The following is a 16,533-nucleotide window of genomic DNA, read 5'->3' as shown; positions in this document are numbered from 1 at the left end:
TTGGCAATGTTGAGATCATGACAATATTTAACATTTTGATGTCATGTACATGCAAACCAAAACAAGCCTGCCAATTCTCAAATCTGATGTTTTGTACTAATGAATAAACATGAAGAGGACATCAAAGCAAGGATGATGATCCTACTGTGCTGATGGTCCTTCAGATGAGGTACATCAAACTGCAGGTGTCCTTGTGTATCCAGAGATATACTTTGACACGTGATCTAATGTTTAACATGCATGCAGCTAAAAACAATGCCTTCTTCTTCATTTCCAAACAGTGTACATGTATTGCTGTACTAAACATTAACAGGTATTAATACATTGTTTTTCTACTGAAATGGCTAAGGCTTACCATGGTAACTGGATGCTCAAATAGGTGTGTGATGTTCATGGACAAAATTATTATTCATTCTTTTCAGTGAACTGTGAAGTCATCCACCCAATATCTACCCAACATTCACCCATCTTTAATCCAGCCCATTGCACTCATACCAAACATGTCTAGTGATCACAACATATGGTCAGGTACACATATGGTCAGGTGTGGGATAGTATGTAAATGCGAGTTGGCCCTGGGCCATGTGTGTCTTGTTTAGCAGGTAATCACACACCAAATTTAGCTTTTCTTGTAAAAAAGAAATTCAGCTCAAAAATGATTTGTGTTTATTTGTTTAAAATGTGAGAAAGTTTGCTTCATAAGAGAATGCATAAAAATTTTCAAATAAATAAATTGATCATAATATGTATAATTTTAGTGGGTTTAACACCTTTCACAATTTCATGGGACGTCTCTGAACCTCACATCTCTGAATATAAAGGATACATCACCTGTAGACCACAGAATGAAAACAGATGTACGACAGCATGACTACATTAAGGGAGGAAAGCTTCAACATTACAATTACTACTAATCCTTCAACACTACATGCCTAGAACAGAATGTGTACATTTTTATTTAATTCCAGAACAGTTGCTATGACAACATATCATAGATGGACAACATCAATTAAACTGATGCCCAAAATAACTAAAAAATTATTTGAAATATTTTTCATTTGTCTTGTGCATGTTTATTGGCAGTGAAGTGAGAGACCAAAAGAGTTAATGGTTCAGGAAGAAGAGAGGGAGAGGAAGAAGAAGAAAGGGAAGAGAGGAGAGAGAGAGAGAGAGAGAAAGAAGAAACAGGGAGAGATAGAAAGAAGAGAGAGAAAGGGGGAGGAGGAAGAGAAAGTGAGAGAGGGGGAGAAATAACAGAATGGGAGGCAGAGAGGGAGAGAAGGAAGGAGGATATACAGAGAAGAAAGAGAGGGAGAAGGAAGGAGGGATTGATAGAGAGAAAAGGAAACACATATTTGGAAGTCTTGGCATCCATTTCTACCACCAGAAAAGCGAAATGAAGCGGTGGAGTAATTGAACAATATAATGTACACTAAAAAAAACAAGATCAAAAAATTACACATAGAAGCAACCTGTAAATGATCTGTTTACACCAACACTCTGGAGCAGTTCCTCACATCTTACGCAGGGCTTCCAAAATTGCTAGATTTTACATCTCATGATTAAATCTCTCTCCTATCTATACAGCTGTGGGGTGATTGTAGAAAGGTAATAACACTAAAGGCATACCATACTCTGCTGTCTGCTCTCTAAAATGTTACTGTCTACTGCCATCTCCTGGACACCATTATATCACTAAATATAGCACGACCAGATAAACCCAAATATCCAAACCTCCACATTTAATTAAATGTCTAGTACAAGAATCTACAATTCAGATAGAAAAAGTTATCTCTACTGAAAAAGTTTGGTTTTGTTAGTGAGGATTATCTCTGTATCAGAATAACCACAACTGGGCATATTGTTTGAGTTTGTATTTGCATCTCTATACTAAGCCTAGATTATATTTTCATCAACATATTTAATTGTGTGACCAAGTGACACCAAGGCTGCTTTTGTGTTTGAAGTCATAGAATAGCAAGAATAGCTCAAGAGCAGAACAAATTTCTTTGTGAACAATGAAGAAAAATGCTCACCTGAGAATCTCATGCTCACCTGAGTATCACCTGCTCACCTGAGTATGGGCTCTTTTCATAATGTTACTGTAACCCTGTCTCTCTCCGCGGTTCCCTAGCGAAGCTCTGCATTGTGTTAGGTGTTATAAAAGAAACCAGGGAACGCGAGCTGTGGTTCGTCATGTGGTTGCGCTGCTTTATTGGAAGAATTAACTCTCAATCCGTAGCGGGCAGTGGCTTTACGAAGTAAAATAGAAAAAATGACAAAAATATGAAATCACATACACGATGTACAAAACATATTGATCACACACACAATCAAACACAATCCCTACACATTCCAGATGTCCAAATGAAAAAATCTACAAACGAAACTGCCATCGCTAAAACATCCCGACTTTCACCCTTTCGATCTTTCGCCAAATCATTTCAGCTTCAGTGGCATGCAGCTCAAGGGACAGCTTATTTGGGGCACGCCTCTTTCTGACTGGATAACGTCATTGGGACACCTTAGGATTAGACACAACCTCTATGACTGGGCCACCTCCAGAATGATCTGTCTGGGCCACAGCATCCTCAACCTGGACGTCAGACTCCGCATACTCTGAGTTCCCTTCCCTGGAATCGGCACTAAGCAAGGTGTCTATAGTATCGGCAGTTCAACCTCCACCTCCACCACCTCATGTGAAAATGTCATTATTACGAGACTCATTGGTGTCTGGTTTCAAGTTGTCACCTGCTGGAAGGAACATGCATTGTGTTAGGAGGTTCTCATGGAGCACCCTTTCTCTTCTCTTCAGCGCTGGCCAGTAGCATCAAGCTTTGCTGTGGACATCACATACTTCAAAGGGTTATTGTCCATCAACACTGTAAATCTATTATCATAAAGGTGGTCATAGAATTTTTCAGTGACCGCCCATTTTAATGACAAGAACTCTAATTTGTGAGCAGGGTAGCGTGTTTCCGCAAGGGTGAGGGTCCTACTTGCATACGCTATAACTCGTTCAAAACTGCTCCCAGGCCTTCTCCTGAGGCATCAACCTGCAGCACGAAGGGTAGGTTGTACTCTGGATATCCTAAAACAGGGGCAGTGATGAGCCTCTCCTTCAGGGTGTGGAAGGCAGTTTGGCATTCACTGGTCCATCTAAAAGGGACTATGACCTCGCCAGGTGATTTGCCTCTTTTCCTCCTTCTTGGATTCCCAGAGGTGAGATGGTAAAGGGGAGCTGCGATTGAGGCATATCCATCTATAAAATGACGGTAATACCCAGAGAAACACAGGAACCTCAACAGGTCTTTGCGGTTTGTTGGCTGCACCCTTTCACCCTACTGATCTTTTCAGGGTCTGTGCTGATGCCATCAACAGACACCACATGCCCAAAATACTGTACTTCCTTCCTCAGCAGCTGACATTTTTGCAGCTTCAACTTCAAACCATGTTTCCGCAGCCTGTCGAACACAACCTGAAGTTGTTCCAAATGCTCATCGAATGTTTTGGAGAAAATAACGATGTCGTCCAAATAAATGAGCAGACTAACAAAATTCAGGTCACCAAAACGTCATAAATCTTTGAAAAGTCAAGGGTGCATTCTGCAACCCAAAAGGCATACCGTTTGCCTCAAGTAACCCCATTGGAGTGCTGATGCTGCTTCCTGCTGATGCTGCTGCGGAGTGTTGTTTGCCTACTTTTTCCTATCTGGTTGTTCACATTTGATATATCTGTACGATAAGTGGATGATGCCAAAGCAAAAAACTAAAGAAGAAATTGGCGACGCAATCATAATGGAACAGTTCCTACAAAGCATCAACCCTGAAATAAGAACATGGATTAAGCAACATACCCTCACTACATCAAAGCTTTCCATTTGAACGGGAAAACGTTCAAAGCTCTAGTGCATTCAGGCTTTAGTCAGATGCTAGTTAGGGAAGAGTGGCTGAATGAGCAAATAACGCCGAATACTGCTACATTAAGTGTACGCTGCATACACGGAGATGAACAAGAATATCCAACAGCGGACATAAGCATAGAGATTAATGATCAGACCTATCTTTTAACGGTAGGAATTGTTAACCAGTCCCCGTATGCAGTTATATTGGGCCGAGATATCCCGGTGTTAGCAGAGTTGCTACGGGTGTGATATACATGGGCAAGCGATCTGTGCTCGATTGCACGGTACTGTCACGACCATGGGGTTCGGGGATTGATTGATTGCTGGGCATGGTGAATGTTGTTGTGGAGCTACGAAGTAAAAGAAGTTGTACCACATCCTTGCTTCCGTTGGTCGTTAATTAGTTACCCACGTTCATATCATAAGAACACAACATGGTGTCAGAAGTCGGAGTTACGGAGTAACACGAGGATGGTACCGTAAATGAGCTTGTAGAAGTTTATCCACATCGAGCACGTGCGAGAAAAAAAAAAAAGACCGTTGAGGCAAAAATGGAGCAATTCAAGCCGCCGTCGCCGCTGATTCTCACAGGTAGTTTAGCTGAAAACTGGCGCAGATGGGAACAACGATTCCGGATGTACATGGACGCTTCTGGAGCACTGGAAAAAGAGGAAAAGGTAAAATGTGCCATTCTACTTCATACTGTTGGCGAAGAAGCGTTAGAAGTGTATAACACACTCGCCATTACACCGACCGGAGAAAATGACACGATGCTAATGGAGGACATCGTGAAAGCATTCAGGGATTATTGCAGCCCACAAAAGAATGTTGTTTTTGAACGATACCAGTTCTGGTCCCACACAATGTCTCCAGGAATATCGGTGGACAGATTTATAACAGAACTACGCCAGAAGTGCAAAGACTGTGAATTTGCAATAAATTAAAACGATATGATTAGAGATAAGCTAGTATTCAGTATAAACGATACTCGTTTGAAAGAGAGGCTACTAAGAGAAACCGACTTAACTCTACGCAAAGCTATAGATATATGCAGATCTTCAGAGCTTGCTAAAACACAGCTTCAATCAATGTTAACAACGCCCGTTATGCACGACACCTCAGTGGATGCATTAAGAAATGTAACTGTACAAAAATGTACAGGATGGAACAAAAGCAGAATAAACAGCAAGAAGCAAATGATGAATGACTGCCATAAGTGTGGAAACAAGCATGAGCCTAGACGATGCCCAGCTTATGGTGTGGTGTGTCATAAATGCGGAAAGAACAACCACTTCTCGAAGGTATGTAGAGCTGACAATGTGAAGATCAGCAACAGGAAAGAGAAGACTGTCCATAACATAGAGAGTGAAGTAGATTCTTTATACATAGGGATGGTACAACATGAAAACATGGAAATGGCAAGTCAGAAGAAAGACACTATATGGCATGAAACGGCTACAATCAGAGGTTTACAAATAAATTTCAAACTGGACACAGGAGCTGATGCTAATGTACTTCCCAGGAATCTATACCAGCAGTTACCAGGTCCAACCCACCTAAAGGTCACAAAAACTGTGTTAATTGCTTTTGGTGGTGCGCGGCTGCCTGTGGATGGGGTAGTATCTCTAGAGTGTAAAACGGCCAAACACAAGGCTATGCTTGACTTTCACGTAACCAGTCATGCTGACAAACCTATTCTGGGTGGAAGTGCATGTGAGGAGTTGCAGCTGCTCAAGAGGATCGAAATGCTTACAGCAAAAACCCCACAACTCAAACCATTTCCAGCCACCAAAGAGGAGCTGTTACAACAATATGCAGAGGTCTTCACAGGACTGGGTGAATTTCCTGGAGTCCACCACATACATATTGACCCAACTGTCACACCAGTGATACATGCCTGCAGAAATGTACCCCTCTCTGTTATGGATCCATTAAAAAAGACACTGAAACAATTACAGGAAAGACAAGTCATAACGCCTGTTAGTGAGCCAACTGAATGGGTTAATAGTCTTGTTGCCACAAAAAAGAAAAATGGAACGCTTAGGGTATGCTTGGACCCTTGCGACCTGAATCAGGAAGTTAAACGCCAGCATTACTCCATTCCAACTCCAGAAGAGGTCCGTAGCAAATTGACAGGAAAGTCCATCTTTTCCATCTTAGATGAAAAGGATGGATACTGGCAGATCAAGTTGGATGAGCCCTCGTCAAAGCTGTGCACTTTCAACACACCATGGGGTCATTTTTGTTTTCTCAGACTCCCATTTGGGATCAAGTCTGCCAGCGAAGTGTTTCAACAGAAGAATTGTGAGACTTTTGGCGACATCTCAGGTGTTCACATCATTGCTGATGACATGATTATTGCAGCATCGTCAGAACAGGAGCACGACAAGATCCTTCAAAAGGTAATGGAGAGAGCAAGAACAGCCAATGTTAAGTTTAACAAGGACAAGATCCAGTTTAAAGTAGACACAGTGAAATACATGGGCCATGTCATCACAGCAGCTGGTCAAAGAGCAGACAAAGCCAAAATTAAGGCAATTGTTGACATGCCTGAACCTGAGGATAAACAAAGTTTACAACGTCTGTTGGGAATGACAAAATTCTTGGCACAATACATTCCAAATGAAGCTTCACTCACGGCTCCTCTCAGACAGTTGCTAAAGAAGGATGCAGCCTGGCAGTGGTGTCCTCATCATAGCGCAGCACTGAAAACTCTAAAGGATGCTCTTACACAAGCCCCAGTTCTCAGGTATTTTGACCACGAAAAGGAACTCACTTTACAAGCAGACTCCTCCAAGGATGGATTGGGAGCTTGTCTGTTGCAGGAAGGCCGCCCAGTGTGTTATGCCTCGCGAGCTCTCACAGATACAGAGAAAAGATATGCACAAATAGAGAAGGAGTTACTTGCCATAGTGTTTGCCACCAAGAGGTTCCACCAATATGTCTACGGCAGACCCGTGAGTGTGCAATCTGATCATAAGCCACTGGAAGTCATAATGCGCAAGCCGCTGAGCAGAGCACCAGCACGACTACAAGCAATGATGCTACAATTGCAAAGGTATGATTTACATGTGACATACACACCAGGTAAAGACTTACACATTGCAGACGCTCTATCACGCGCCACAGTTGGAAGAGGCAGTGAAACCATGTCTGAAAATCCATGTGAGGAGAAAGTTGTATACGCCTTAGAAGCTACTGATGCCCTGAGTGAAGAAACCCTCAGAAGACTGAAGGAGGCAACAGCTGCTGATAGCGTGTTACAAGCTGTATGCAAAAAACATCTGACAGGTTGGCCCACAAAGAAGCACAGCCTTGAGTCGTCACTTCACTGTTACTGGCCAATGCGTGACATCATTAGCATACAAAATGACATCATCATGATGGGAGAGAAAATTGTCATACCTCAGAGCTTCAGAAAAGTGATTTTAGACAAATTGCATGTTGCACATCAAGGAGTGCAACGCACAAAATCCAAAGCAAGAAAAACCCTGTACTGGCCTGGCATGGCACAGGACATAGAGACCATGATCGAGAAATGTTTACAATGCCAGCAGTTCTTACCAAAACATCAGCGAGAACCGCTCATGCCTCATCAGGTTCCAGAGTTACCATGGATGAAAGTCGGAGCAGATATCTTCATGCTGAAAGGTCAGTCGTATCTTCTGCTAGTGGATTATTTGACCAAGTATCCAGAGGTGCTCAACTTATCTGATACAACTGCATATACAGTAATTCAAAAAATGAAGTCTGTTTTCGCAAGGCATGGGATCCCCAAAGAGCTGGTGAGCGATCATGTCCCATTCGCCAGCTATGAGATGAAATCGTTTGCAGATTCATGAGAGATCAAGCTCACACACTCCAGTCCAGGTTTTCCCTCGTCAAACGGAATGGCTGAGCGATCCATCAAAACAGTGAAACATGCGCTGAAAAAGGCCATGCAGTCTGGCACAGACCCACATCTTGTGCTGTTGTCGCTCAGAAACACACCAGTGACAGGTCTACATATGTCACCTGCACAGATGTTAATGGGCAGAGTCTTGCGGAGCACGCTCCCTTGTTCCAGTACAGTACTGAAACAGACATCACTGCAGAAGGTACATGAAAGAATACAGGATCTGCAGCGTCGTCAAAAACACCACTATGACCAGCATGCAAAACCACTTCCTTTGCTGAGTCCAGGTGACACTGTACACATGCAAACCTGTCGAGGTTGGGAACCTGCGGTGGTCCTTCAACAGAGAGCTGAACCACGCTCCTACACCGTGCAAACTCCAGCAGGTATGATGTTAAGGAGGAATAGACGTCATCTGAGAAAGATCCACCCAAGCCTGTTCCGGAATACACACCCTGATGAACACGCTGATTCAGAGATGACTAACCCGAGACCAGAAACAGACCAACAACCAGTTGACACTCCACCTCCTGTGGACAATGACAATATGCCTACGTGCTACATGAGATCTGGTAGGGCAGTAAGACGACCAGCCAGATACAGGGACTAATTCGTTAGATAACACGAGGTGTTACCCAATGAGTGTCAAGCCTATAGGATGGAGGAGTGAAATGTTAAAGTTTACAAGGAATGTGTAGTTTAGGTTGAAATGTTTAGTTTAGATTTGTTCAGAGCAAACACAAAGGTGAACAAGACACATTGCTAAGTCAAATAGAAACATGTCTAGTAATGGTCTACTGAAAGCCATTAGTTTACTGATATCACCTTAAGGTTCTTGAAGTACACACGTGGATGTGCTATTGTGTTTGAGTTAATACACTTTATTTCATGCATCGAGTTCAGATTACTTTAGTTGTAAACGATGTCTCAGTCTTGAAATGAGGGATGTGATATACATGGGCAAGCGATCTGTGCTCGATTGCACGGCACTGTCACGACCATGGGGTTCGGGGATTGATCGATTGCTGGGCATGGTGAATGTTGTTGTGGAGCTACGAAGTAAAAGAAGTTGTACCACATCCTTGCTTCCGTTGGTCGTTAATTAGTTACCCACGTTCATATCATAAGAACACAACAACGGGGAGGGAATAACAAACCTGAAGTAAGAGTAGTGACACGACTACAGGCTAAACAGGCAGTGCAGCGACACGCTGACTTTAGATGAACTGCCATTTCGGGAAACCAAAAGAGTTAAACAGTCCAGAAATGACCGACGTAAAGCAAAAATAAAAGGCACGACTGTTAAAGAGTACCTACCTTAACCCAGGATAGTCGACTTGAATGATTTACCCAGCAACATCGTGGATTTACAGAAGCGCAATGTAACGTTAAAGTCTGTGTTGAAAGTGAAAAATGGAGGTATATGAAGCAAAATTACGGGGCAAGAGCAGTTCGTCATAAAAGACGACAAGCTGTATAGGCGTAGTGACAAGGGAGAACAGTTGGTAATACCCAAAAACGTCAGGACAGAGATACTGCAACTAGCTCACATGGTACCATGGGCAGGACACCTAGGGCAACAGAAGACATTAGCCCGTATAGCTAGCAGATTTTATTGGCCAGGATTATACACGGATGTAGTGAACTTTTGCAAGTCATGCCCTGATTGCCAATTAACCATGCCGATGGGTGATAGAGTACCGTTGGTTAGCCTACCCATTATTGATGTTTCATTTACACGAATAGCAATGGACATTGTAGGCCCACTTAAAAGAAGTAGGTCAGGCAATAAATACATTCTAGTAGTGTGTGACTATGCCACACACTACCCAGAAGCCTTCCCACTCAGGAAGATCAAGACCAGACAAATAGTTAACGCGTTAATGTAACTATTTTCCAGAGTAGGCATACCTAGAGACGTCGTGACAGACCAAGGCACTAGGCAAATTAAAGAAGTATTTTCATTACTGGGCATAAAAGGAATTAGGACCACTCCATATCACCCTCAGACTGATGGGATGGTTGAAAGGTTTAACAAAACACTGAAGTCGATGCTGCGCAAGTTCGTTTCAGAAAACGGAATGGACTGGGACCAATGGCTCCCATACCTACTCTTTGTGTATCGAGAAGTCCCGCAATCGTCAACCGTATACTCACCATTTGAGTTGCTCTATGGCCGCCAGGTGAGAGGACCGTTGGATGTCCTAAGATAAGCCTGGGAGGGAGACATGCCAAGCAAACAAATGAGCATCTTGTCCTACGTACTTAAGATGAGGGAGAAGTTGGATAAGATGGCAGAGCTGGTGCATGACAATATGGTTAGAGCACAGCAGCAGCAAAAAGTCTGGTATGATAAAACATCCAGAAACCGAAATTTGATGCCAAGCCAAAAAGTATTATTACTACTACCAACAGTGGACAACGGCCTATTACCAAATGGCATGAACCATATGAAGTCACGAAGAAGATCAGTTCAACCACGTACGAATTGTACCTACCTGATAGACGCAAGAAGATCTTAGGACCACTATTATTTACATTATATATGCTACCATTGGGCACAGTTATAAACAAACATGGTGTCAATTTTCACTGCTATGCAGATGACACTCAACTTTACATATCAGCCAAACCTGATGACAAACTCAGTTTAGGAAAAATTGAGGCCTGTGTAAGAGATATTAAATGCTGGATGTCTCTAAACTTCCTCCAACTAAATAAGGACAAAACAGAAGTTCTCCTTGTGGGCCCTAAGGCCGCAAGATAAAAAAATCCAAATTTAATGCTTAATCTTGCAGACTATCCCATTACACCTGGCACAGTAGCCAAAAACCTAGGCGTCATACTCGACTCCGACCTATCATTTGATAAATACATAGATAATACTACTAGGATAGCATTTCTACACCTCCGCAACATTGCCAAATTAAGAAATGTATTATCACAGGATGATGCAGAAAAATTGGTGCACACCTTTGTTAGCTCTAGATTAGACTACTGCAATTCACTACTGTCAGGATGTTCAAATAGGAATCTAAATAAACTTCAAATAGTTCAAAATGCCGCAGCCAGAGTTCTGACCAGAACTAGAAAATTTCAGTATATTAGACCAGTCATATCAGCCCTGCATTGGATCCCAGTTAAATTTCGTATTGATTTTAAAATTCTATTATTAACATATAAAGCACTACACGGGCTTGCTCCTGAATACCTCCAGGAACTTATTTCCTACTATGAACCCCCACGTCAACTAAGATCACAGGGTGCTGGTCTTTTATTAGTTCCACAAATTAATAAGGTAACAGCAGGGGGAAGAGCCTTTTCTTATAAGGCCCCCCAGCTTTGGAACAACCTCCCAAAATGCGTACGGGACTCTGACACAGTAACAATCTTTAAGTCTAGGTTGAAAACCCACCTATTTGGTTTAGCGTTTGATAATTAACATCCCCCCTTAGATAAAGGTACAGATCCAGGGGTTCATAGATGAAGGGTTTTATGGTAGACTGGGGCGCTGATGCTGTCATCCTGTCACTGCTCGTGGTCACTCAAGTTTGTTGACAGTGCAGTGGATGGATGCCATTGTCTCAGAATGCCCCCAAGCCTGTTACCTTCTGGTTCTGCCTTTTTAGCTAGGCTGTAATAGTTTAACTTAATGCCGGAGTTGCTCCACACACTCCAGAAATGTGTTTAATTTCATCTGTCCTGTATATGTTCTCATACAGGGCTAATTTTCCCTGTTTTATTTTCTCGACATGGCTGCCCGCCTGCTCGAGGAAAAATGAAATGAGGAGAGACAAGCGAGTTATCCAGTGCCAGCCACCTACTGCCTGACCAGATAAGCCTACACCATGATGGACAATACTACATCTTTTCCTTTTATTTATTTCTTTCTGTCTAAATTGTAGTTGTTGTCATGGTGACCGGTGTCGGCCAGAGGAGGATGGGTTCCCCCCCTGAGTCTTGGTTCCTCTCAAGGTTTCTTCCTCATGCAAAAAACTAGGGAGTTTTTCCTTGCCACTGTCGCCCTTGGCTTGCTCACTGGGGGCTAGGACTCGGCACTTGTAAAGCTGCTTTGTGACAACAACTGTTGTAAAAAGCGCTATATAAATAAAATTTGATTGATTGATTGATTGATTGATTGAAGAAGATGCAAACATTCCACATTAATTTACTTTGACCATGGAAGGAAAGGCAGGAGACAGAGGCAGAGCAATTATGGGCCAGAGTCATCAATGAGGAGGAAGAGACAGAGGAACAGTACTTCCCCTCAACATCTGACACGACCATCCCTGATGTAAGTCATCTATCTGCAAGTAAGAATTACAGCAAATTATACTAGAGGCCTTCTTCAGTGCACGGCCAGGACTCACAGAGGTGACACAACACCATATTCGCCTGCAAGCACCAGAGCCGATTCGACAGACTCACTGCAGAGTGCCATACTACATACTACATATACTACATACCATATACTACTACTCATACTACAGTTGAACGAAGAGGTGGAGCACATGCTGGAGTCAGGGGTAATAGAGCCTTCACAAAGTGAATGGTGTAGCCCTGTAGTACTGGTACCTAAGAAGGATGGAGAACTTAGGTTCTGCATTGATTTTTCAAAACTGAACAGCATATCTGCTTTTGACCCTTACCAAATGCCCAGGTTTGACGAACTGGTCGAAAGGCTAGGAAAAGCCAAGTACCTGAGCACATTAGACTTATGTAAAGGATACTGGCAATTACCTTTAGATGATTCAGCAAAGGAACTGGCTGCGTTCAGATCACCTGGTGGACTATATCAGTTTACTACTATGCCGTTCGGACTCCATGGAGCCGCAGCGAAATTTCAGAGGGTCATGGACCAGATACTGCGAGGAGCAGAAGCCTACGCAGCAGCCTACATTGATGATGTAGTCATCTTTAGTTCATCATGGCATGAACATCGAGACCACATAGCAGATGTGAGCTATGTTTGTGGAATTTGTGCAGAGACTAAAGGCCTTCACCCTTAAACATTCACTCAACCTGGTGCATGATCTCACATCCCAGAGATTGAGAATCTGGCAAACTAACAATCGAACTGGTCAGGTAACAGCAGCATATGAAGTGAGTGACCTTGATGTTGCATCCTTTATGCATTTGCTCATTTCATCAAAAGCCAGCAAACAGGAGGAATGTGCTTGTTGGGTTTTTCTTTTGAGGAAGAACTATGTAAGCACAGAAGCATCTGGTCTCTGTGGCGCAATCGGTTAGCGCGTTCGGCTGTTAACCGAAAGGATGGTGGTTCGAGCCCACCCAGGGACGATGTATGTTCCTTTCTCTTCTTTTTTAGACGTATTTTGTGCAAACAGATTAACTAAATTTCAACATTTCACTCAAACAAATCAGCCTCTCGCCCAACGTGGGGCTCGAACCCACGACCCTGAGATTAAGAGTCTCATGCTCTACCGACTGAGCTAGCCGGGCGATTTTTGTAGGACCCCAAAGGCACTTGCTGTCGCCACATGTTGACATGTTGAGCAGGACCTGAGCTATGTTTGTGGAATTTGTGCAGAAATTAAAGACCTTCACCCTTAAACATTCACTAAACCTGGTGCATGATCTCACATCCCAGAGATTGAGAATCTGGCAAACTAACAATCGAACTGGTCAGGTAACAGCAGCATTTGAAGTGGGGTCAAAAATGTACAATTAAAGGCACTTGACATCTCAGCTCAGTTTCGTTGCATAGCCTCTTTATAGTTGTTGAAAAAACGTTTTGTAGCGGAAGAAAACATTAATTTACTGGAAGACAATCCAGTGATCGCTCTTAATATCAAAGTAAAACATGTACTCTGTCCTGATAAAATTTTGAGCATGTGCATTTCACCTTGGGATTTAAAGTGTTTCCCTTTAGTCTGAGTACATCAGCTGAAGGCAGCTTAACTTCTTTTTTGGTTCTTGAAGTCTTTTTTTATTCTCATCCGAAAGGCATAGCCTATTCTGTTCCAGAAAACATTGGGGATTCCAATGTATCAATGACCTAGTTGGGAAAATAATTGCTGAACTCTGTAATGATCCTGATCTCAGCAGTACCAAGTGCCACAAAGGTCCACAAATCAGTTTACTCATGTATTTTATTGCCTATGGTTTGGTTTGTAAATGTGTGTTGGTGATATGGATGCATTCATGATAGCACATTTTCTGGACAAAATGCGTCTTGGAGCAGCTCCTGCAGTGCTTCCATCAAATCTGTTTTGAATAGGTTTTGGGTGCATTTTCACAAATAATTTCAAAAGCGTCTTATCTAAGACGACATAACCCTGCAACTGAAGGCAAGGGAGCTACACTGTGTAAACTGGTGAAAATCATACACATTCCGATGACTGGTGGACAAAAGGATCAAAACTTTGACAGGAAAAGGGTCTACAAACTGACCTTTTGTTTGAAGACCTGCAGGTCTTGACAAGTGAGAAATTGAAGGAAGGGCGAATTTTAGACAAGCTAGCAGAAAAGTGTGAGTGACATTCAGGGGCGGACTGGGACAAAAAATCGGCCCTGGCATTTTTGGACCAGACCGGCCCACTCACACTCGATAACGCTTTTCACACTTTTCAGTTTTTTGAATGTGTATACCAACAGTTTACAAAATTACCATTTTAAAAAGTGTAATTTCCTTTAATTTCTGTACATTGTCCCTAAACACCTCCATAAAAACTACCAAACATTTCCCCTTCCTACCAAGCATAGCCTTAGCCTAGCCTACTACTCACCCCACAAATATTAATAGTATAATAATGAAAATAGAATGCTGCCTGCTGAGTGACTTAGTACTGTTTTTGTTGGTGAATGGAGGTTTTAAAAGTGTTCTCACATTTAAGACTATTTAGTTCAGAATGGAAGACATAAAAGTACTAAAATAGGTTTATTTTCTCATACAGTCAGTGTACACAAAGTCTTATAATAGAGGTAAGGACGTTATTCACTTATTTTACCTTTTGCATTTACAATACAAACTAACTCGGCCATAGAACATTAGCCAAAATGATTTTATTGATGTTTTATCAATTTATCAGATTTGGCAAAGGGTTTGGTTGCTTAACCCTACTCATTTTATAGCTGCTCTGAAAGGAGTCAGGCTTACCGCACGTTCTAGTACATGTTTCTGTCCACTGGCCACCGCCACCACTGTCATCAGCCACGGGAGCTGATGAAGGCCCTGCTGTGGCAAACATTTGAGTAATTTTTATACATTTGGCAGCGTTTACTTGAAGTTCAAGCTTCTTTTTTTGTCGTAGTTTCTCTGCACCTCCTTTGCGCTTTTTCTCCATCTCAGATACTCACATACGTTATGTTAATCAACGTTAGATTGCACTACGCACCGGCGCATGGAGGAGGGGGTGTTTGATGATATGATTGGTGCAGCTCTGTGTCAGTAAAGAAAATAACCAATGGGCTGCATACCAGCGTGTTTAAGGACCGGTAAACTCTCGCGCTGACTTTTTTTTTTGCCAAATGCATTATGCAGGCAGCAGGAGCATCGCGAAAGGTGTGTTAATGTGATTCGCCAGACCAGTGTCAATCAGCCTGCCTCCATCTGAATCGGCCCACTGATCTACTTGTTTTATGGGCCGGTCAGACCAATATATAAATAGATAAAAAAGTGTCAGGACTGTCGGCCCAAATAGCACGTCGGCCCACCGGGAAAATGCCCGGTATGCCCGATGGCCAGTCCGTCCCTGGTGACATTGATGTTGCATCCTTTATGCATTGGCTCATTTCATCAAAAGCCAGCAAACAGGAGGAATGTGCTTGTTGGGTTTTTCTTTTGAGGAAGAACTATGTAAGCACAGCAGCATCTGGTCTCTGTGGCGCAATCGGTTAGCGCGTTCGGCTGTTAACCGAAAGGATGGTGGTTCGAGCCCACCCAGGGACGATGTATGTTCCTTTCTCTTCTTTTTTAGACGTATTTTGTGCAAACAGATTAACTAAATTTCAACATTTCACTCAAACAAATCAGCCTCTCGCCCAACATGGGGCTCGAACCCACGACCCTGAGATTAAGAGTCTCATGCTCTACCGACTGAGCTAGCCGGGCGATTTTTGTAGGACCCCAAAGGCCCTTGCTGTCGCCACATGTTGACATGTTGAGCAGGACCTGAGCTATGTTTGTGGAATTTGTGCAGAAATTAAAGACCTTCACCCTTAAACATTCACTAAACCTGGTGCATGATCTCACATCCCAGAGATTCAGAATCTGGCAAACTAACAATCGAACTGGTCAGGTAACAGCAGCATTTGAAGTGGGGTCAAAAAGGTACCATTAAAGGCACTTGACATCCCAGCTCAGTTTCGTTGCATAGCCTCTTTATAGTTGTTGAAAAAACGTTTTGTAGCGGAAGAAAACATTAATTTACTGGAAGACAATCCATTGATCACTCTTAATATCAAAGTAAAACATGTACTCTGTCCTGATAAAATTTTGAGCATGTGCATTTCACCTTGGGATTTAAAGTGTTTCCCTTTAGTCTGAGTACATCAGCTGAAGGCAGCTTAACTTCTTTTTTGGTTCTTGAAGTCTTTTTTTATTCTCATCCGAAAGGCATAGCCTATTCTGTTCCAGAAAACATTGGGGATTCCAATGTATCAATGACCTAGTTGGGAAAATAATTGCTGAACTCTGTAATGATCCTGATCTCAGCAGTACCAAGTGCCACAAAGGTCCACAAATCAGTTTACTCATGTATTTTATTGCCTA

At 42.6% G+C, this 16,533-nt stretch overlaps 4 non-coding genes across 4 annotated transcripts; 2 read left to right on the top strand and 2 right to left on the bottom strand.

Moving 5' to 3' along the window:
* The first annotated feature begins 13,026 nt into the window (after positions 1–13,026).
* On the top strand, positions 13,027–13,100 carry trnan-guu (transfer RNA asparagine (anticodon GUU)). The gene has a single exon. It is a non-coding gene; the product is annotated as a tRNA-Asn (tRNA).
* Positions 13,101–13,189: 89 nt separating this feature from the next.
* Positions 13,190–13,262, bottom strand: trnak-cuu (transfer RNA lysine (anticodon CUU)). Its single transcript has one exon. It is a non-coding gene; the product is annotated as a tRNA-Lys (tRNA).
* Positions 13,263–15,637: 2,375 nt separating this feature from the next.
* Positions 15,638–15,711, top strand: trnan-guu (transfer RNA asparagine (anticodon GUU)). The gene has a single exon. It is a non-coding gene; the product is annotated as a tRNA-Asn (tRNA).
* Positions 15,712–15,800: 89 nt separating this feature from the next.
* Positions 15,801–15,873, bottom strand: trnak-cuu (transfer RNA lysine (anticodon CUU)). Its single transcript has one exon. It is a non-coding gene; the product is annotated as a tRNA-Lys (tRNA).
* Positions 15,874–16,533: the final 660 nt, after the last annotated feature.

This window comes from Brachyhypopomus gauderio, chromosome 1 (genome assembly GCF_052324685.1).
Source record: "Brachyhypopomus gauderio isolate BG-103 chromosome 1, BGAUD_0.2, whole genome shotgun sequence".
In the NCBI taxonomy this organism is placed as follows: domain Eukaryota; kingdom Metazoa; phylum Chordata; class Actinopteri; order Gymnotiformes; family Hypopomidae; genus Brachyhypopomus; species Brachyhypopomus gauderio.
The sequence above is the reverse complement of the archived record's forward strand: the minus strand, read 5'-3'. Positions and strand labels throughout refer to the sequence as shown.